This window comes from Orbicella faveolata, unplaced genomic scaffold, assembly GCF_042242905.1.
Source record: "Orbicella faveolata isolate gen_17 unplaced genomic scaffold, um_ofav_v1 contig_48, whole genome shotgun sequence".
In the NCBI taxonomy this organism is placed as follows: Eukaryota; Metazoa; Cnidaria; class Anthozoa; order Scleractinia; family Merulinidae; genus Orbicella; species Orbicella faveolata.
In genome coordinates this window covers 7,012,399-7,034,771 of record NW_028301578.1, presented here as the reverse complement: position 1 = coordinate 7,034,771, position 22,373 = coordinate 7,012,399, and the positions used below count along the sequence as shown (strand labels likewise).

Here is a 22,373-nt window from a genome sequence, read left to right as displayed (position 1 = left end):
AATGCATGCCTTTAGAAAGCTACAGATCAACTCTCCGTCGGGGTGTTGATAGGTGTACGTTTGTACTGATTTAGACTCGCATTTCGTGTTGAAAACAATCTTAATTAAATTGCTATTCATGATTCAATGATAATACCGTGAGGTTAGTCCTCCTGGCCTCAAAAGGCATACAGAAGAGTTTTTTACTTTTATTTGAGCCACGAGAAGCCTTGTCAAAGCTAACCCTAGAAAGGCATTGTATCAAGATTACTCAGTGACGTGGGAAATTATGTGGCTATGTTTTTGCGAATACATGAACAATAGCCTCAGTTTGGCGCATCGATATGCTCGGATATTTGTCCGTCGACATTATCTGTTTCGAGAAGCGAACTCAGAGCGTAGCTTTAGGAAAACAGTGAGCCTTAAGAAACACATGATGTCCAAGGAAAAATATCCGAGCGCATTTTCGCACCAAATGGAGGCTATTGTGTTTATCATCTTTCGAATATTTTTTACGACACGAGCAAGTTTGAAAATTGAAGATATTTCCCAGTTTTAGCTGGGGCATACTCAGTCACGTGACTTGTATAAACCAATCGCTTGCTAACAGAAATGTTTGATGGACCAAAACTACACATAATTCCATCTACCCACACATCTCATTCACTACTGAGAAGGAATCTGACCAACAGATCGCTTTCTTAGATACTTTGGTTTCCCACAAGGATAACACGATCACTATCGGTGTATATCGCAAAGCAACCCACACGAACAGATAATTAGACTTTTCTTCTCACCATGAGAAACGCCCCAAGATTAGCACAGCTGAGACCCTCTTATACCGCGCAATTAAACTCCCTAGTACATCGCAGGAGAAAAATACCGAGATCAACCATGATGCTCTACGAGCCAGCAACTATCTCTCCTATGTTATTTCTAATATCTTAAGGCGGAAATTTTCTAAACCACCCACACACGACATCCCCACACCTGAAGAGTTGGTTTACATGTTTTTTAAATGGGCTGCGCCTCAAGAGAATCCTAACAGTTTTACTGTCCTTTCCTTCATCAATGGTGTCACTCAACCAGTAACAAGAATTCTTCGAAGGCACGACATTCAAGTTGTAAATAAGCTCTTCAAGACTTCACAACAAGAATTTCCTTCTCCAAAATTCGGAACATGTACTGAACATCAACCGAATGTGACTTCTAAAATACCCTGTGATTGGTGTTATGTAGGCGAAACTGGCCGGTGTTTTGAATCTCGTAACAAAGAACATATCGGGAATGTCAAAACAAGTGCTAATGGATCAAACATTGCGAAACATACGTCGTCATCCGACCATCGCATAGATTTTGATAATTCTAGTGTCATCGACAAAGGGTCTTTTCGCATTAGAAAAACTTTGGAGGCTTGGCACACCTTTGCTACCAAGCATGCTGACAATAATTCTAAGCCGATTCCAAACCAGTATAGTATTCTTTTTAAACAATAGTCACCTAATTTACACATTTTTACTTTGCTTTTGTTCTTCTTCTTATTTTTTATCTCGCCCTTTCTTGCATATATTTTTTTCATTTTCCATTCCATTTTTATCCGTCGAAGGCTGTAGATTGACAGCCGAAAGCTGATGTTCTTTTTGAAATTCTTTAGTCAGCAATTTTTTTTTATCGTAATTTTGATAATATCCAGGCTATTGTGTCAAATTTTGTGACTTTTCCTTACGTTGATCAGGAAATATGTTATTGTCTCAATTTATTGGTCAGGTGTTTTCTTTAAGGTTTTTAAAATGTCTGTTTCAGTATTTGGTAGTGATAGAGATTTTATTAAAAATAATAATAATAATAATAATAATAATAATAAATACCTTTGCAATTCTTAAAAAAAAAAGAACTGTTGAAATCTAAGATGGCGGACCTTTTAAGCGGCCTTCACACGGTAAACTTAAGTTGGCAAACTTCAAAAAGATGCCAAAGGTTAATTAATTTGAAACGGGGCCGACGTATTGCAGTGGCACTCAGGTAAAGTTGATGCTTGGGACTTGTTCTTATTTTATGTCACTCGCCAGAGAAGAAACAGAAATCGGTAGGGAAATAGAAAGGTTTGAACGAAAACGTATATCGGCAGAAATCCCTCCCTTGGCATGCACAACACGCTCGTCCAAGAGCTTCGCACAGAAGATGCGGCGGCCTTCAAAACTCTTTTGCGCATGGATCAAACTTGCTTCCATTTTCCTTAGTTTGTCTTTAGTATCTTTGACGGTTGCAGATGAGACGTTCCACACAGCCAGACAATTGTGAACCTCTTCGATAAATTGAAAAGTTGCCTCACGTTCATTTTGACGTTCGCCCGCCATTTTGTGCAGTGTCATGCAAATCACCTGAATAGAGCGGGTGTTTTGATTGATTGACAGTTACGAAGTTACGTTTGCCAATCGTTCACACTGCAAATACGAGTTTACCAACATTAAAAAGCTGTTTAAAAGGTTGGCGAGAATAAAGGCAAGTTCTATTTGTCGCCAACAGTTTGCTAATTAAGTGTTTGCCGACTGTTTTTTTTTTTTTTTTTTTTTTTGCCGTTCACGCAACCCAACTAGAGTTTGCCGACTTAAGTACGCGTGTGAAGCCGCTTACTGCTTTCTTTTTTGGCGTCATGATCGACACATGATTATCACTAAGGTAAACTCATTGCAATGGTTTACTGGCAATGTAAGTTTGATTAATATTAGGTCAATACTTCTGGAGATAGACGGGGGTTGGGGTGGGGAGATGGCACCAAGAACCCTTTGGGTGACCAGCGAGGACCCTTGCCAAGTCTGTTGTAATTTTAAAGCTATTACGCAAATTGCAGGTCTGAAATAACGCGGGATGGACCGGATAGCTCACATCGTGTAACATCCATTCCAGAGGGGAACAATATCCCTTCGAAATCCATGCTATAGAAATTAGAGTTAAATCGCGATCATTCGGAAATAATAATAACAACAACAACAACAGCAATATTAAGAATAAGAATAAAGATAAGGATAAGGATAAGGATAAGGAAGAGGATAAGGATAAGGATAAGGACAAGGACAAGGACAAGGACAAGGACAAGGACAAGGACAAGGACAAGGACAAGGACAAGGACAAGGACAAGGACAAGGACAAGGACAAGGACAAGGACAAGGACAAGGACAAGGACAAGGACAAGGACAAGGACAAGGATAAGGATAAGGATAAGAAAATGATTGCTAATATTGAGAGGTGCTATTAAACTCAAGATACACAAAATAAGAATTGGATTAAAACATTTTACCCCACATTTTAATTTTTAAATCTAACCCATTAGCAATCCATAACATTTGTTCAAACAATTCTCTACCGTTTTGTTGAGCAACAATTAATCAATAATTGAGACTTGCAAGAAATGACCGAAAACCCCAGCTGGCAAACCTTACACGATTTACTATGAAGCGAAAAAATGCTACCCGAGCTCAGACATATAACAATCATCGTGACAAATTGTTTTGTGGTAACTGAATTCTAATAACGAGTTATAAGTGAAAGCAGCTTATTAAACTACAACTTCTACTAAGCTACAGCTCAGACATAAAACCTTCACCTTTACAAAATGTTCTAGTCAACTGCAACTCACACGCAAAACTTAATCAACTGCGGCTTAGACATAAAACTTTCGCCATGCCAAAAATGTTCTGTTCTGGCTGGGTTCTAAATGCCAATTAATTATCAGTAACAACGGTTTCTAAATCTAAATTCTAATCAACCACAGCTCGATCATTAGTTTCAAACTTACACACATAATGTGTAGTATACAAGCAAGACATCCTTTGAGCAGTTCCCATTTGTCCGTTAGTTTCAATCCGTTATATTTTAAATCCCTAGCTTGTTCAAAATACTATTAACGACTTTGCAATCAAGGTAGAGAAAGGTGAAAGGGGTGTTAAAAAGATTGTGTAATTTTAACGTTTTGCGACATTGTCACAGAGGTACCAAATGCGTTTCATATTTCATTGTGCGCATATTTCATGACTCCTCAAATTGGAAAATAAACCATAAGACGAGCATCACAAAGAACTACTCTGACTCTTCCTCCCCCTCTCATATTTTTTCACAACCAGGAATCTACCAATGGGAGGGATCTCACGATTTCAGAAGTGTTGCTCTAATTTTTAGATTATCAAATAGATGTTGCCATGTTGCCATATTACCATACTGCATTGCTCTTGAATATGAAAATTATTCTTAAGTTTTGGTGTAAAAATACACAAATTTGTACGTTCTAAGCTTTAGAGTGTCTATTGACTAAACTAGACAATAATTAACTCGTAATCGTTTCCTATGAGAGATAGATAACTCGGCTAAGCGACACCTCGTTGACAAATTCGTTCATAGAAAATTCAGGGACGTAGTCTCATGTTAAATATAACAAGGTCACAAAACGTCTTCCAAGTGATCACAAGTTAGAACCGATCAAACGGGGCGAATAATTTGACTTATTATGTAATGTTCTACTTGAAACGGTGCTTTGTTATTGAAATTAACTAATTTTCTTCGCTTTGATGAAACTTTTTCAAGATCGCTTTAGTAACGAGGTAATCACGGCTTGAGGTAAAGCTAATGGGAGGTATTGGCACGAGTTATGCTAAGCGATGAGATCTGACAAAGGATGACTTCTTTGCACACAAGAGCTACGATCATTAGGGCAGCAAACAATCAGTGTTAATTTTTAGGTTCAATCACATTGGGATTAAGCCATTTCTCAAGCACTCTGATCTCCTTTACGTCAGCTGCTGATATCTTGAACAGTCGGATAGCTTGTTGACTGAGGCCAGTGAAAGGTCGGCGCGGAGAGAGACGCAGTTGGCTAGGACTCAAACCTGGAGCAAACAAAGACAAACAGCTTAATTCGCAGAATAGCGGAATAAATAAATTCAATGCTATATATATAAATATATATATATATATATATATATATATATATATATATATATATATATATATTTTATTTTTTTTTTTTCAGCAATTTTTTATATTGATTTGAAAAGTAAAAAAAACTCACTTACAATATATAATTACAATAAACTAGTTACAATACAATACTTACAATAATTACGTACGTTAATTACAATGCGATAACCTACGTACAGTACGTTACATAGAATATAATAATTAATGTATACATGTAATACTTAATAGATTAGACTAATCACTGTACACTACCTACAATAAACTACTTGATCCGCCTACTCTTCATGTTCTTCGTTTGTTTCCAGTTTGATTGTATTATTTGTTTTCGCTTTGTTTTGTTTTGTTTTTTCCTTTTTCCCCTTGTTTTATTGTTTTATTTCGCGCGTTTTTCTTCCTTGTGATGTCGTTACTGCTCCTTGACTGCTCCTTATTCTTGACAGACACTAAAAAGGACTAAAACGTAGTTCTTCGGCCAATACACTGGTACAGAGGGACAGAGTGAAAGACGAATTAAAGAAAAAAGAAGGGACAAAGAATGAAGAAAGAACGAAAGAGAGAAAGTACGAAAGAAAGAAAGGAATAAGGAAAAGATGACAAGGAAAAGAAATAAAGAGGGAAAGAAGAAAGGGTGGGGGGGGGGGGGGGAGGAGAAATGAAATAAGTTGATAGAATATGGGCCCATTAGAATGTGTCTCTACTACAGAGTTCTAGATGCATGAAAGGTTTTTACCTGCCAAATTCGCCCTTATCTCTTCTTCTGGCTTGAAAGGCTCATACTCAACGCTCACGCCTCCTGGTTGGTTAGAAAGGTCAATCAGTCGGGCAGGTCTCAAATCTGTTCCTGGCATGTCTTCTTGAACCATAGGGAAGTACGCCTACTTGTGGGCCATACTTTTCTTTTGCCAGTCGTCCCAGAGCTTATCGATGAAAGAGTGATGAAGAAAAAACTCTGGAGCGGAAGCAGCTTCTCGTGTGCACATGGTGGCCCCGATTTGACAGTGTACGTTGTCATGCAGCGTACTTCTCAGACCGAATTCAAACATAGTGAAATCGTCAAAGTTCAAGACTTCCATCACATCTGCCTCGGCAGGAGCAGTTCCGCTGAAACTCCGTGTCAAGCAGTCTGGCCCAGGGGGCGGGTTATCTGGTCTCACTCGGCTCCAGGCGCCCTTTCTAAAGGGACCGTCCAGCACGCAGTTTTGATCAGTATCTACACCATCTCCTCCAAACCCGGTGTCTTTGTTCCAAACGTTATCTGGACCTGTGCTAAATGGTTCCCTGGAATCTAGACTCCAGTCCCAGTAGGTCGCTGTAAAAGTGCAATCGGCTTTTCGCATAAGGTTCTCGTATTGCAGTATGTAATAACGATGCCAGGGGATAAAGTGTCGCTTTTCATGAATTCCTGTACTGAACAGCTCATAGTGCTCATTTATGAGCTCTTCATATTCCGCCCTATAAATACCACCCTCTGCGGTTACTTCTAATATGGTATCTATGTGACGTTTTCGCTCGGCATCTGTCAATGATGTGAATTCCTTCCTAATTCGAACGCAGTTTTGCAACTGGCCCCCAACACAGATGCATCTTTGCCCGCATTCATCATAGGAGGTGCTTCCCTCTCGGCAACCGGTACCTTCATTTACACCTAATATTAAAGCAACAGTATAAAACGTTATTTTTTCGAGATACGTTTCTTTATCTACGTGTCCTGCTATTTCTTACTTTTTTTTTTTGTCTTTCTTAAAACTTCCGTTTATAACGGTTGAAGAGTATTTACTCCTACATATCTCTTTATAACGAAAAAAAATATATTCGTTTGTCCCAAATTGTCATTCTTAAAAGTTTTTCATGCATCATGAAAACACTGTAAGAATTGCATCAAGAGCAACTTCCACTTAAAGAAAACTGTTACCATGGTAACAGCAAGAACCAAAACGCTGAAAGGATCAACACGGGAACGGCGACGGCGGCATTAGGGAGTTTAAGAAAACCACGACAGCAACAGCAACGGGAACTTCACTAAACAAAAGATTTAATGAGGAGAACAATGGCTGTGCACGTGCGTTATAATCCTTGGTACATTTTTTTTTTTTACCGTACTCGGCAAAACAACAACGTGAAATGACCAAATTCTGCCTTGCCTGGAGAACGTGAACCCCGACAGCTAATTTTGTAAATTCTTATTTCTAGTTTATTGCTGTGTCCCAGATACAGTGTCGTAAAAGTTTTGACAGTGATAAACAAAGTAAATAACTTTAGAGTATCGCGAGATTCGTAGGTAAAATATAAAGCCATTTTTTTAATCAAGCTGTCCTCGGCGTCGCCATCGTGGTCACTTAAACTCTCTATTAATGATATTTCCCACGACATATTATTATGCAGATTGCAGGACTCCAAATTGTGTAATTTAAATTTGGAAACTTTGTCTAAGTGAAGAAAGCGTTTTAACAAAATGTGATGTGCGAAGATTTTCAGCGCAAACATTGTTAGGCTTGACTTTATATAATATAAATCCGAAAACCTTCTAAAAACCGTCAATTTTCACGCCCGGATTTTTTTTTTTTTTTCGTATTTTATTATTGTTATTATTATTATTTATTTATTTATTTTTTTATTTGATTTCTAATTAAGTACTTTCGCGCGAAAAGTTTCCAACATTGATTTTTTTCTGAGACTTTTACCACTGTAAGATGACGAGTTAGTAATATCAGAAATGTCAAAAAAAAGTTTAGGGTCACCAACTTCGTTTTGGAGAGAACAGGCCCGGAAGAATACCCTAACCCTGAAAAAATCGGGCTTCGTTAGCGAATAAGGCCACAGTGTCTGTAAGCCCAAAAATATCGTAATTAGATCTTTGAAGTGAAATGCTCTCTGCCAAATAGTGTTTAAGTGGACTTATTAAGCGAATTTAGTTAACTGGTGAGGTTCCTTAAAGAACAAGTTCGCATTTAGTGACCATAGTTTTACGCGTCTTACACCGCAAGATGGCAGGATTCGATGTCTTGGGGACAGAAATCTTGAATTTTTTTAACTTCCCACATTGATTTTTTCGTTCATTTTTCGACAATGTGGTGAGAAGTGTAAATAAAATCCGTTTCTGGAAAGAAAAGTAGGTGTCACAGAACGTCCAAGATCGTTAAATCCAAGCAAAGCTATAGCAATGGCCATCTGCCCTATCATTGTTCATTTTACTGACGTGGCGTGTGAATTTACGTGCGCATTAAGGATGTACAGAAACAATTAGCGCGAACGTCCTTAAGAGAGTACGGCTTTGTTTTCAATTTACTTTGAAATTTAAAAACAGGAGCAGGCAATGCCCTTCTTCTGGATTCTTTTTCTCCCTGTTTCACTTAAATAAATTCTCGAAAAGTTGTAAAATAAGGTGATAACAAATGGATTCCAAATGGAAATGAATAAGCTGGTGTGTCATTTTATCAGGTGATTTCACACCTGAATAGCTAAGTGTATTACGCAATAAACTGGTAATGTATCGAATCGTATCGTATCTTATTGTATTGAAACCTGCTGATAATAAAACATGAGGTATCGAGCTGGTAACATCCAGTTGTCGACATGACGCGAGGTAAGTGGAATATATCATTTTCACGTTATCAAGCTAATTAATTAGGACGGCGGTCTCTGTTGATAAAAGCACAGCTTAGGGTGATGTGGCAGCTCTCGCAAGGTCTAAGGCGAATGGCTTGATACCCTTTGAGAGAACAACAGAACAAACAACAGAAACAATGCCCCTAGCCCTAAAACAGTAACAGCTGCTAACAATGAAGAGAATTACAAGCTTACGAGAGCTGCTACAGATTAATTAAACTTCTTCCTCTGACATGTTACAGTCTTAACCGACCCAAAATGTTATTGCATCTTTTTCACAGGCGAGACATTGCTCTATAAGTGGAGTGTAGTTTTGGGATCTCAAGTGACGTACTTTTGGCGATATTTTCCTTTAAATTTCGCCATGTTTAAGGCGCTTCATGCAGTTGTTCCAAAGGAAAGAAAATTAAAATTCTGTAAAAAAAATAAAAAACTCAGATTTTGATCAAATTCCCAAAACAGCCTCTCAACCTAACAAAAAAAAAAGAAGAAGAAGAAGGAAAAGAAAAAACATTTGCTTCTCCCGACTAATGGTTTTTTTCTCGGGATTTATAACATTTTTTTTATATGGCAAATTGTTAAAAATGTGCCCTAAAATGGCCGCTGAAAGCCTTCTCAGAGGGGCAAAACCAAATTGGTCGCCCTAGCGCTAAAATACGAATCAAATTGAACTGAAAGTTATATTTTTGTGAATCTCTTAGCTAGACCATTCATCTGAAATTTCATTCTTTTTTTTTTCTTTTTTTTTTTTCACCGGTAATTACCATAGTTGATATTTATAGAGGATACGATGGCCAAAGAAATATAGTATTCTTTTAAAAACTCGTGAAAAACACACGACACGGACTTTGGAATTGCAGGTGCTAGGTCATGTTGTTGTGTTACCAGTCCCACTTGCAATATCAACAATATTAAATGCTTAAGAACTGCCTAAGCCCTGTTTAAACTGTAGCTCAAGCTTTCCAAAGGGTAGACAACGCTATCGTCCGCCCGATATCACACTATTCTGGGGGGACTCCCGTATGGAAAGGTCGGGGATGCTCATCGAAAAAAAAATTAAGTTAAATCCCTAAAGGAGACCTATTCGGGTGTGGCTTGTGCTTTATTTGATCCCTAAAAGACACCGCTTAAAACAGGAAAGTTTCGATTACCAGCCCGCTGTTCAGGAAAAGAAATCCGCGCTAGTAGACCGACCTCGAAAGACCGGCGGAAATCGAGCCTAAAAATGAAAACAAGAACTCTTTTTATTACTTTTTCTTCGAGTGCACCCTTAAAGATACTCTAACAGCTCAAAATATGGCGTTTCGTCATGAAAACTTGAAGTGAGACCAGAATACTTGATTTATACCCGTAAGTGAGACCATGAGCATCCACGACCGTTTCATTTGCGAGTCCCCTCAACGGCACACTATCTACAGGATAGTGAGATTTGTTTTGCCAACACTTATCTACTGGGTATCGATTTGCCAGTGGATAGTGCTAATCAGCTCTCAGGATCAGCTGGAGCTTGATGTTATAAAATATCTCTTTAAAAAAAGAGGTTTAGCAAACCCACCTCGGCCGCATTGCACATTCTGTGGCCAATCACAGCGGCCTGTTCTCTCGTTGTATTTTAGGCCGCTGGGACAGTTCATTTTGTACGTTATCGAGTTTGAGCAGGTGATGAACCCGTAACAATTATCTGGATCTCGGTAGTTTCCATTAGCTTTACCGTAGCAAAAACGAGCTCCTGAAATTAAACAAAGCAAAAAATATGTTTAATTTGATTCTTAAAGATCTTGATGTTTCGGCTTTTTCATGCCAAATCTGGGTAACGTTTTACCGATTTCGAATTTTTCGTTTATCACTGAACGGGCTTTTTGAAAACATTGATTGTCCTAAAAATACGAACCTTCAATCTACTGCTTATAACTGGTGTAATTTTTACTTCGATCCGACTAAGGGGACACTTGTAAAAAGCTGATTTATAAATTATTTCTAAAACTCTCGGCAGAAGTGCTAAGATGAGTCCGTGCTGCTTCAAGTATGACGACTCAGTGCAAGAAATTTCACTCACTTTCACATATTCGTTCACTGTGTCTTAGTTCCTTTTTACCTTGTCCAGTTGCAAAATATGACGTTTTTTGTTTGTTTGTTTCGGATTTCTCAATTCCATTGACATTTTAAAATCAAAGGCGCTCAATGTTCTATAAAAACATAGTTTCTCCAATGGCTTACCCTGGTTTCCACCGTTAGATTGACCATAATAATAACTTCTGGAATGCGCAAGGCACACAAACGAAAGAAGAAAACAACTCAAGGCAATCATGACGCGTGCTTGGTTGTCAGCTGTCAAAAAAGGAAAAATAAATGGAAATTCAATAATAATATCACATTATTAGTATTCTGAATGTAGATATTCACTTCCAAACAGGCTGTAGCTTTTCCGCTGTATGGTTTGCGCCCTGGACTCTAGCCTACTGTGTTCGAGCTTTTTTCACTGGGCCATGTAGCGACTCTCTTACCGTATTGTGTACGCATACCGCACAGTCTACTTTATGCACGTTTTCTATCACTTCACTAACTTCGCAAAATTGAAGACAAGACGCAGTCATGTATGGTAATTTTGCTCATCTTTAGCGCGATGAATTTAGCCGTGTATGTAATGAAAAAGAAAAAGTTGTCTCGAACTCGCGACAGCAGACATGCTTTGTGTTCACTACTCCAATCAACAGAGTAACACTAAAAAAGCTGTAGCTTGCCGGTTTGATGTGGCGGTTTCCAGGCCAGGTTTATCTACGAAGAGTTCCATTGTAGAAGAAAATATGTCTGAGATTACAAAGTGGCTACAAGGTTTTGTAATGTGAAAACTACAGGGTAACAATGTTTTTTGGAAAGCAAATCGATCGAAGCGTAGTTTCGTGACTCACCGAGAGCGTTAATTTGTTTCCTTTTTTACAGTTCCATCTCGCATCTGATTGGTGGCTACACAATTGACACGTCAAAATCAAATTTAAGCTAGTGTTCACGGCTTTTTGACTTTCACAGTAATGTCCCTAGTCATCAAACGGTCGACCGATTGCGAGCAGAGGTTTCCTCTCGTTTCTCACCGAGCAGAAAGAGAAGAGAAGTTCTGTCACGCAGGGAAGACATTTGCGCGGTTTTTGGTAGGGAAAAAATAGATAAAATCAGTAAAAAGTGTCTTTATCTACATGAGTTTTAAAAAACGTCCTTCACGGTACTCAAGTGTTCGAAAAAAAAAAATTATAAAACAAAGAAACAAAAAGCACACCATTAAAATGAAATGTCTCACATAGCAAGAGAGAACAGACAATTTAAGTTGTTAAAATAACGGGTTTGATTAGCATTGACAAAGCAAGAAAACGAAAGCGAATACGCTCTTTTCTTATATAAGAGCGTCTAATTTTGGAGTTGAGGCTGAACGTTTTTACATTTTTTTTTTTTTTTTTTTTGTGCTATTTGAGGCTGAAAATGTTCTTAAGATGTTCTTAAAATTACATGGTCTAAAGTATTTCAATGAACCAATTACTAGTATCATTGAGTAGTACAACTCAAAGCTAAGACAACATAAGGTCACAAAACCTTGATAATACTTCAGAATTTGTATCGTCTGATGACTTTGATGGTGTGGAATTTATTTTGAAACAGTTATAAATAAGAACTGCTGTTTATTACAAACCGAGATGTATGTCATGGTATAAGAAAACCATCGTTAAAGTTTTACAAAACATGCCCATAAGTATTTGGGACAATTTACATTTTTGCACCTTTATTTGATGCCTGTCATCTAATATACAGATTATCAATATATAAACGTTCTTAATCAGCGCCCAGCGCGAGGAATGTTCTTAATACGTTCTTAAAATTTTGGTAGATCTCAGCCTCGACGTTCTTATATAAAAAAAGGTTCTTATGCATAAAAAAAAGTGTGCTCGCATTCAGACAACACTATGTGCGCTCCACTCACGTTGGGTACGAACTTACAACGTCAACTTGTTTTTCAACAGTCATGCGCAGTTTACTTTAGAGCTTTTCCCTGACATTCCTGCGTACTCATGGACGTTCGCGCTGTCGTTGTTTAACGCCCCGTCCATACTACCCCGTAATAATTTCACGATGGAGGTTTCACTCTGAAAACGCATTAAATGTTTTTCATCCACACTACGCCGGAGAAAATTTAAAAACGAAACAATTTCCGGATATTTTGGATTTTTATCTGAGTAAAACTCCGTAAGAATTTCAACCTTAGCAGACTAAAACATATGTTATCGTTTAGAAGTCCACAACTGAAATCAAGTAAAAGAGAAATGCCAAAAAAATTAACTGTTACCACGCTTAACATTTCGTAAGCCAAAGTGCGGACGTTTTCTGTTTTATGATTTTAAAACCTGTCTTTGTTTTTGGGGGTTTTATGACTGCTTCTCAATGCGGTTGATTTAGCCGTCTGCAGTGATTAAAGACTAAGATTACAGTGCGTTCATCCCTTTCAATGAACAGAGACGATTTTATAACTATTATTTTACAACGAATAATTGCAGTATATATTTTATATGGTTACGACGAATATAAATTTCAGCGGATTATGTATTCTTGTTTCATTTGTTACAAGGTTTTGTAATTCGAAAACTACAGGGTTACAATGTTTTTTGGAAGGCAAAGCGATCGAAGCGTAGTTTCATGACTGATCGAGAGCGTTAATTTGTTTCCTCTTTTGCGATTTATCTCGCATCTGAGTGGTGGCCACACAATTGACATGTCAAAATCAAATTTAAGTGTTCACGGCTTTTTGACTTTCACAATAATTTTTTCGTCCGTGGTGATCAAACGGTCGAGCGATTGCGAGCAGAGGTTTCCTCTCGTCTCTCAGCGATCGAGCAGGAAGAAAAGGGAAACTCTGTCCCGCAGGGAAGACATTTGCGCGCTTCTTTGTAGGAAAAAGTGTTGGATCGACATCAGTGTAAGGTGTCTTTGAATTTGTTTACATAAGTTTTCAAAAACATCCTTCACGGTATTCACGTGTTCGAAACAAAAAAAAATTAAAACAAAACAAAACAAAAAAACATCATTAAAATGAAATGTCTCACATTGCAAGAGAGAAGTGACAATTTAAGTTGTTCGAACTTAAAATTACGGAATTATTTAGCGTTGACAAAGCAAGAAAACGAAAGTGAATACTCGCATTCAGACAACGCGAAGTGGGTTCTACTCACTTTGAATTTACAACATCAACATGTTTTCTAACAGCCACGCGCAGTTGACTTTTCATTTTTTTCCTGACATTTCGTCCATACCACGCCGTAGGAATTTCAAAATAGAGGTTTCACTATGAAAACCCGTCAAATGTTTACCGTCGACAATACACCGAAGAAATTAAAAACAAAAAAAAAGGACGCAACAATCACCGGTTATTTTGGGTTTGTGTCTGAGTAAAACTCAGTCAGGGAAATCACATGGTTATCGTGACGACATCGTGTTCAAAAGTGTTCCTTTTCAAAATGTTTTCCGTCCACACGAAAGCGAAAAGCTGGCGTTTTCAAATTCCTCCGGTTTGAGGAGCGTTTCTTAAAGCTCTGTTTTCGTGACGGGTTAGTGTGAACGGTAGATCTGAAGGGAATTTACAGACTAGCAAAACAATTAAACAAAGAAGAATAAGAATTTGAACCTTAGCATGGATACAGACTGAAACACATGTTTTCGTTTAGAAGTCGACAACTGAAATCAAGTAAAAGAGAAGAGCCAAAATAAAAAAAAAAATAAAAAAATCAACTGTTCCCGTGCTTGACATTTCACAAGCCAAATTAAGTGCGGACGTTTTTTACTTCTGGTTCTAAAACTTGTTTTTGATTGTGGGTGTTTTATGACTGCCTCTCAATTATAGCCAAAAACAAAAATCAAAATGGAACTCACCTTTGGTAATCGGGCAATGTCGGACTCTCAGAGTTTGGGAGCAGACTGTTTGCGAGTTTATATTTCTAGAAGTATATATAACATATCCACTAAAGCACTCAAGATTGCGGTAATTATGTGGTCTACAACTATTGGGAGAGGCTTAGTGTTATGATAAACACAAGTAATTGTGGTTGGCTGGTTTGGTTCAGCGATTTTCAAAGGAAACCCCGTTTCGGTTCAAAAATCGCTGAGAGGGTGGTACTGACTTGCAAAAGAAAGCCGCCTTCTGGAGTGTTCTATCCTTTATGTTTTGTAGCTTCTAAAGCGCCAAATTATGATCTTCCCCGAAGGTATTCTACAAATTCAGAAAGTATCTTCGCTCTGAATCAAAAATAAACGAATAAACTGATCAAAAAAATTATATTTTTTTATGAAAAGATCAGATATAGAGAGAAAAAGAACAAAAACTCTTACAGTTGAAGAAACTAATGTGACTGAACATGTGAAAAGAGTTCGAAGTTTCATAGACAATATTTCTGCACTAGAGACCCATGGTCTGTCGAGGCGGACTTTGGCAAGTACTTCTAGTGTGTCCTGTTATGCATCTCAATGTAAGGCAGAAGATGGTTAATTCATCAAGAGGAACTATCTAGTTTCGTGCGTCGAACTGAAAGCTTAGTTTGATAGTACGTGTCGTCATCACACCTCTGGAGACGCATCATTAACTGCCTGAGGAGTTGGTGACTTGCTTGTGTGGTTGAGTAATCCCCGAAGGGCTTTACAGACTAGCTAAACAACTCGACAGAGAAGAATAAGATTTTGAACCTTACCATGGATGCAGACTGAATTATCTAAGACATAGACAAGGCTCATTTTACTTGGTCGCACAATTTGCCATGAAGACGAAAATTGAAATCAAATGAAAGATAAAAGCCAATCAAATTGAATATGTTTGAGATTAATAAATAAGTGCAGCTGAGATTGAACATTGTAATGAAGGCTATATCTTTTAGCGTACGATGGTTGGTTTTTTTTTTTTTTTGACTGTTAACTGATAAGACAAGAAATGGTCTGCTCTACCAAGAGAAGGTTTATTTGTGACAATTCAAGTTTATTTGTGAAAAATTACGTTCAAAAGGAGATAGCCAAGCTTCGATACCCGAAGAATGATTAGACGATAGCTTGATCTTTTGCCCAGTACATGGGAGTAGTTGTGCATGCTTAAAAACTGCAAAATTCAACTGTTCCCACGCTTAACATTTCATAAGCCAAATTGCGGGCGTTTTCTATTTCTGATTTTAAGACGTGATTTTGTTTCTGAAGTTTTTTTGACTTCTTCTCAATGCGGTTGATAGCTGTCAGCAGTGATAAAAGATTATTACTGTGCGTTCAGCGCTTTCAATGAACAGGGATATTTCGATGAGTTTGGAATAAACAAATAAGCGTGGAAAAGATTTAATGTGGTTATGAAGAGGATAGTTTTCTGCGGATGATGTATCCTTGTTTCATTGGCTACAAGGTTTTGTAATGTGAAAACTACCAGGTAACAAAGTTTTATCGAAACCAAAGCGATCGAAGCGTAGTTTCGTGACTGATCGAGAGCGTTAGTTTGATTCCTTTTTTTCTGATTTCAAATTAAAATGTTCACGGCTTCTTGACTTTCCGCACAGTAATTTTTTCGTCCCTGGCGATCAGACGGTCGAGCGATTTTGAGCATAGGTTTCCCCTGGTGATCAGACGGTCGAGTGATTTTGAGCATAGGTTTCCTCTGGTGATCAGACGGTCGAGTGATTTTGAGCATAGGTTTCCCCTGGTGATCAGACGGTCGAGCGATTTTGAGCATAGGTTTCCTCTGGTGATCAGACGGTCGAGCGATTTTGAGCATAGGTTTCCTCTGGTGATCAGACGGTCGAGCGATTTTGAGCATAGGTTTCCCCTGGTGATCAGACGGTCGAGCGATTGTGAGCATAGGTTTCCCCTGGTGATCAGACGGTCGAGTGATTGTGAGCATAGGTTTCCCCTGGTGATCAGACAGTCGAGCGATTGTGAGCATAGCTATCCCCTTGTGATCAAACGGTCGAGCGATTGTGAGCATAGGTTTCCCCTTGTGATCAAACGGTCGAGCGATTGTGAGCGGAGGTTTCTTCTCGTCTCTCACCGAGCAGAAAGAGAAGGGAAACTCTGTCAGGCAGGGAAGGAATTTGCTCGCTTCTTGGTAGGAAAAAAATTAGATTGAAAATCGGCGTAAGGTATCTTTATTCACATAAGTTTTCAAAAACATCCTTCACGGTACCGTCACGTGTTCGCAAAAAACATATCATTAAAATCATGAAATGTCTCACATAACAAGACAGAACAGATAATTTAAGTTGTTAGAACTTAGAATAACGGTTTATTTAGCGTTGACAAAGCTAGGAGTCCAGTCGCTTTGATACAACGCGAAGTGGACTCCACTCACTTCGGACACTAACTTACAATGTCAAAATGTTTTTTAACAGCCCTGCGCAGTTGACTTTTCAGCTTTTCCCTGACATTCCTGCGTACCCGTGGACGTTCGCGCTGTCGTTTTTTAACGCCCATACATATTACGCCCGAGGAATTTCAAAAGAGAGGTTTCACCATGAAAACGCATCAAATGTTTTCAGTCCACACTACGCCGAGCGGAAATCTCTACTCACAATCGATTGATTTCCTATCGCGCATGCGCGAACCACGTCATCATGCCGCCCGTGTCGTGCTTTGTCATGCGAAACGTTTGCATGCAATCAAATTTATCTAGTTGTATATTTTCGGCGAACCATGTGCTTGAATTGCGACTTTTCCACCGTTTATTTGTTAGAGAAACTACAGAAATTTCGTAAAGATCTACGAAGTGCTGAATGACAAAAGAAACAGACGAATTAAACCAAACTAGCTAAGAAAAAAAAAAATGCTTTGAATACCTGAAAACTTAAGCTTAATAATCCAACTATCAACCCTCGCATCGTGCTTCTTTGACAATGAATAGCTTGTTAAGGTGAGTTAATGTTCAACAATAGTTTCTAGAATTGTGCGCCAATTCATGATTATCCTCCGAAGGTATACTAAACCATGATCCGCGAATCATGACAGCATTCACTAATAAATGATTAAAACCAGTCCAAATTTCCTACATGCATCAAGAATAGATCAATCATGAAGAAAGGGAGAGAAAAAAAATTAAACTCTGCAACTTAAGAAACTAATGAGACTGAATACGTGAAAAGAGCTGAAAGTTTGATAGGCAGTTTCCTATACTAGGGACGCATAATCCGTCGGAGAGGGCTAAGGCAAGTGCTTTTAGTTGTCTTGCTATGCTTCCCAATGTAAGGCAGAAGATGCTTAATTCTTCAACAGCAACTATCTGCTTTCGTGCGTCAAGCAGTGAGCTTATTGTGACAGTACTTGTCGTCTTCACATCACAGGAGTGTCATAATCAACCGCTTGAAGAGTTGGTAAATCGGTTGTATGCTTGAGTATTTTAAACTGCAAGACTCGACAAAAAAAAGAATAATTTGAACCTTAGCACCTTAACTGAGATCAAATGAAAGCGAAATTAGAGCCAAAAAATTTAACTGTTCTCAACGTTAACATTTCATAAACAAAAGTGCGAAGGTTGCTTTTTCTGGGTGCGAAATTCATTGTTATGCTTATGAGTTTTATGCATGTAAGTGCTCGTCAATCGACTGCTTGTCAAAAGAGGATTATAGCCGTTAGCAGTGATAAAACGTAATTGCAGTGCATTGGATGCTGTCGCAATGATGGGATATGTTCGAGATAAATTGCCCAGTTTGCAGTACAAATTTAATATAGCTTTGACGAGGATAATTTTCTGCAGATGATGTATCCTTGTTTCATTGTCATAAGACATGCACGAGATAGTCTGCATGCTCTAAAAAAAGGTTGGTTTGTAAAAATTCAATTTTAAAAGCGACCGGAGTATCCTCGAAGCAGCCCTGCTGATTTATTTTCAGATACACGCAAGCTTCGACATATAAGCAGCAAAACGTTTGGATACCAGCAGCCATTACTTTATTCCCAAGCTCAGAATTACGTCGACCTATATTCTAAAATAATGTACACCAAAACAGCTCTCAACGCGTTCCGCGTTTGAAATCGCTGCAGTAGGTTACGATTGGCGAAGTAGGTCTGTCTGTGGCAGCGGAGAAATGTACTAGATATTTAGGTGACAATGACTTCAGATCAGATCGTAATTTTGTTTCCCACTGTTTAGACCTGTTTAGTAATATTGAAAAAGAAATCTACAGAGCAAACTAAAGCTATATTGCTTGATTTTTTAAACATTCTTCACAAGCTGATGAGCTTCTATGTGGAATCGCTCTGAACAGGTAGTTATATATACCGTGGAATCCCGCTGCACCCGCGAGAGATACATTTTTCTATCTTTTTGTTTCGTCTTCGTTTGTATTTAGCCAAAATATTTCTAGCCGCGTACGGTTCAGTTTCTACAACTATTAGTTCATTTTTGCGTAATTTTTTCATAGTTACGGTTCATGGTGTTTCCTTAACTGAAAACTACATTTTCTGTTTCATGTTTTAGAAATCCAAGTCTTTAGGGATAGTACATCATGCTGCTACATGAATTTATGATAGCAAATATGTTATTCGCCGGCCTTGGTCGGTCCGTATTGTAAAATGCTGTGCCCGAGGTCAGGAGTCTTGCGTTTCCATGATTATGCATTGGGCTCCGCCTGACGCTAAGGGCAGCTAGAGCTGCGCAGAAACGATTAAAACTTCTTAAATTTCTTAAGGTAAGATCAGTTACAATGAAGGGAAAAAAAAAAAAAAACGGCCAAACTCTACATTTGAAGAAACTATTGTGACTGAACATGTAAAAAGTGGGGGAATTTTTATAGTATGTAGTTTTATAATATACTACCAAAAGAAATCTAACTTCTCTAGTGTTCTCTATTTTATGTTTTGCCGACTTTAACGGGCCAATTCATGAAATGTAACACTTCTTACCCGCTTTATGAAGAGATCTACATTGATGAAAGAGAAAAAGGAAACTCTTGCATTTGAAGAAAATTACTAGGCAGAATTCATGAACAGAGTTGGAAGTTTCATTGCCAGTTTTCTATACTAAAGACCCACAGTGATAAACTATTGTGTAAGTCAGAATCGGTGTTTTCAATTGTCAACAAATCTTCACTAAGATTTCTTTCGTTGAAGTTTGCGCTGAGATGCTGCAGCAATTTTCACCAACGCCAACAGGCTGCTAACATCATGTGTGTTTCTTCAACATAGTGAAATTTTACACTGCGAAAATAAAATAGACAAGAAGTTTTCATAACTCAACCAACAAAATCGAAATCGTTTTTCAAGTTGATTAAAGAAAGCGTCATTGTAACTTTGCTGATTGTTTCTGTTGTATTCACATATTTTCAGCTAAGTTTTTAATATGTTCTCAAACATTTATCAACCTTAAACATTTAAAAACTAGAGATATTATATGAGGTCGATGTACGTTTTCACACAAAAGTGCGGAAGTCCAATTCGTCATGTTTTATTGACTGTACAAAACACGCATCGGCGGGCGCTCTCATTCATCGACAACAGAGCACCATCTACAGACATAAACTTTCTTGTCACTTATTGAGCCTTAATTGATAAAACATTAAGCGTTGCTTACAATTCAAGCGAAACTCAAACTTGCAATTATTATTTTTTTTGTTTTTTACTTTTCGGTCGAGATAGACTCTGGCAAAATCCTCGCAAGCGTGTGGCAAGAGGAGAGAAACTTTGAGGTCCTAAAACGCTGCTATATCCAAATATATCCAACTAGTTTTTTGCCGTGTTCTAGAAAAGCTGTTAATCTTCAACATCTGTGAAACTTAGAGTGAAGTAATGTGGAGCTTTTGTGAAAAAAGCAGCGGAACACAACTTGATTTGTGATATAAAGCGGGACATAACTCAATTCGACACTGTCTTACTTCACTCAAACTAGAGCAGCTTAAGACGAAAATACTGAAGTAAAATTCCAACAGACATGAACGTATTGAGTTGTGGGCCAAACCCATCAAACATTTCGGGAATTTCGCAAGCCATTTCCCCGCGCTACATCCGCAAAAATCCTCGCAGAATGTACGTGCGTGTGCCGCACATGATGGCGCAATTTGTTCTAAGATAGAAAAATTGTCCCATATCATAGGGACAGCCCCAATACTAGAAATGGTGCGCTCTTACGGTCTCCGTCCTCGATTATGGCTCCTGGTGTTAATTGATCGAGGATAACGAATACGTTTTAGAGAACAAAATATCCTAATATATATAAAGGTGCAGTGCCAGCTTACTTTATCAAGAGGAACTAAATCACGGAAGGAAGTTTAATTTCAAATAGGAGATGCAAACTTACTGCTCCTTTTGCTCACTCTGCTGCACTTAGATGAAATTCTCCTGCAACAGGAATGATCTTCTTTTCATGAAAACGTTTCTGAAAAGAACGAGAGCCGTATTTTTTGTCTGTGTTTTAACGTGTCCTAATTAGACGGGAACCTGACAGGTATCAAAAGTTAAATTAGTTAATAACGTGCGGATGATACCTGGAAGACAAATTGTTTCAAAAATGGTTTTAAAACAGCGTATGCCCAGAGATGAAAAACTGCTGATTATCAGCTGTTATGTGTAATCAAACTTGAACTTGATCAAAAAGGAAACATTTGTCTTTGGTTACCAAGGAAATAACATTTCCTCTTGAACATTACCGATCACATAAAAGATGAGATAAACAAAAAGTACGCGTAAGTAACATTATCCGTGTGCACATTCTGGGAGACTTCTATTAATTTATTTGTTTTTGCTGGACAGTTATGCCAAGCCCGGCATACTTGTAGTTCTCGTCATCTTTTGTTTAAAATTAAACACTTTAGGTGCAGTTTTAGTTTACAGCTTTATTTGAAAACTGAACAGAACTCCCGCCCCCAGTACACTTTATAAACAGCGCACAACTAGAGATATTTTTCCACTGGATGGAGAGCTTCCGGTATTCATTAGTTATAAACAAACTGTGCTGAAAAGCTACTGATTATCTGGTACACGTAATCAAGCATAAACTTGATCAGAAAGGAAACATTTATCTTTGGTTACCAAGGAAATCACATTTTCTGTTCAAAGTTACTGATGACATGAAAGATGAGATAAGCAAACAGTATGTACAGGCAACATTCTGGAAGACTTCCTTTTATAATGTATTTGTTTTTGCGGACAGTTATGCCTAGTGAACTATACTTAGCGGTTCTTGGCGTTCTTTGCACGCAATTAAGTTTTTTAGTTTTATATTTTCGGGGAATCATGTACTTGAATCGCGACTTTTCCATCGTTGATTTGGTAGAGAAACTACAGGATTTTCGTAAAGATCTAAGAAGTACTGAATGACTAAAGAAACAGACGAATAAAACCAAACTAGCTAAGAAAAAAAAAGTGCTTTGAATAGCTGAAAACTTAAGCTTAAGAATTCAACTATCAACCCTCGTATCGTGCTCGTTTGGCAATGAATAGCTTGTTAAGGTGAGTTAGTGTTCAACAATAGTTTCTAGAATTGTGCGCCAATTCATGATTATCCTCCAAAGGTATACTAAACCATGATCCGCAAATCATGACTGCATTCACAAATAAATGATTAAAACCAGTCCAAATTTCCTACATGCATCAAGAATAGATCAATTATGAAGAAAGTGAGAGAAAAAAAAAATTGAAAACTATGCAGCTTAAGAAACTAATGAGACTGAATACGTAAAAAAAGCTGAAAGTTTGATAGGCAGTTTCCTATACTAGGAACGCATAATCCGTCGGAGAGGGCTAAGGCAAGTGCTTTTAGTTGTCTTGCTATGCTTCCCAATGTAAGGCAGATGATGCTTAATTCTTCAACAGCAACTATATGCTTTCGTGCG

General features: G+C 38.0%; 1 pseudogene across 1 annotated transcript; it reads right to left on the bottom strand.

The window, feature by feature from the left end:
* Nucleotides 1–3,258: 3,258 nt before the first annotated feature.
* LOC110051496 (uncharacterized) lies at nt 3,259–20,909 on the bottom strand (annotated as a pseudogene). Its single transcript, XR_016204603.1, has 5 exons — nt 20,840–20,909; nt 10,774–10,884; nt 10,112–10,285; nt 5,681–6,595; nt 3,259–4,859 (listed from the first exon to the last, which is right to left on the bottom strand). The product of XR_016204603.1 is annotated as an uncharacterized LOC110051496 (transcript).
* Nucleotides 20,910–22,373: the final 1,464 nt, after the last annotated feature.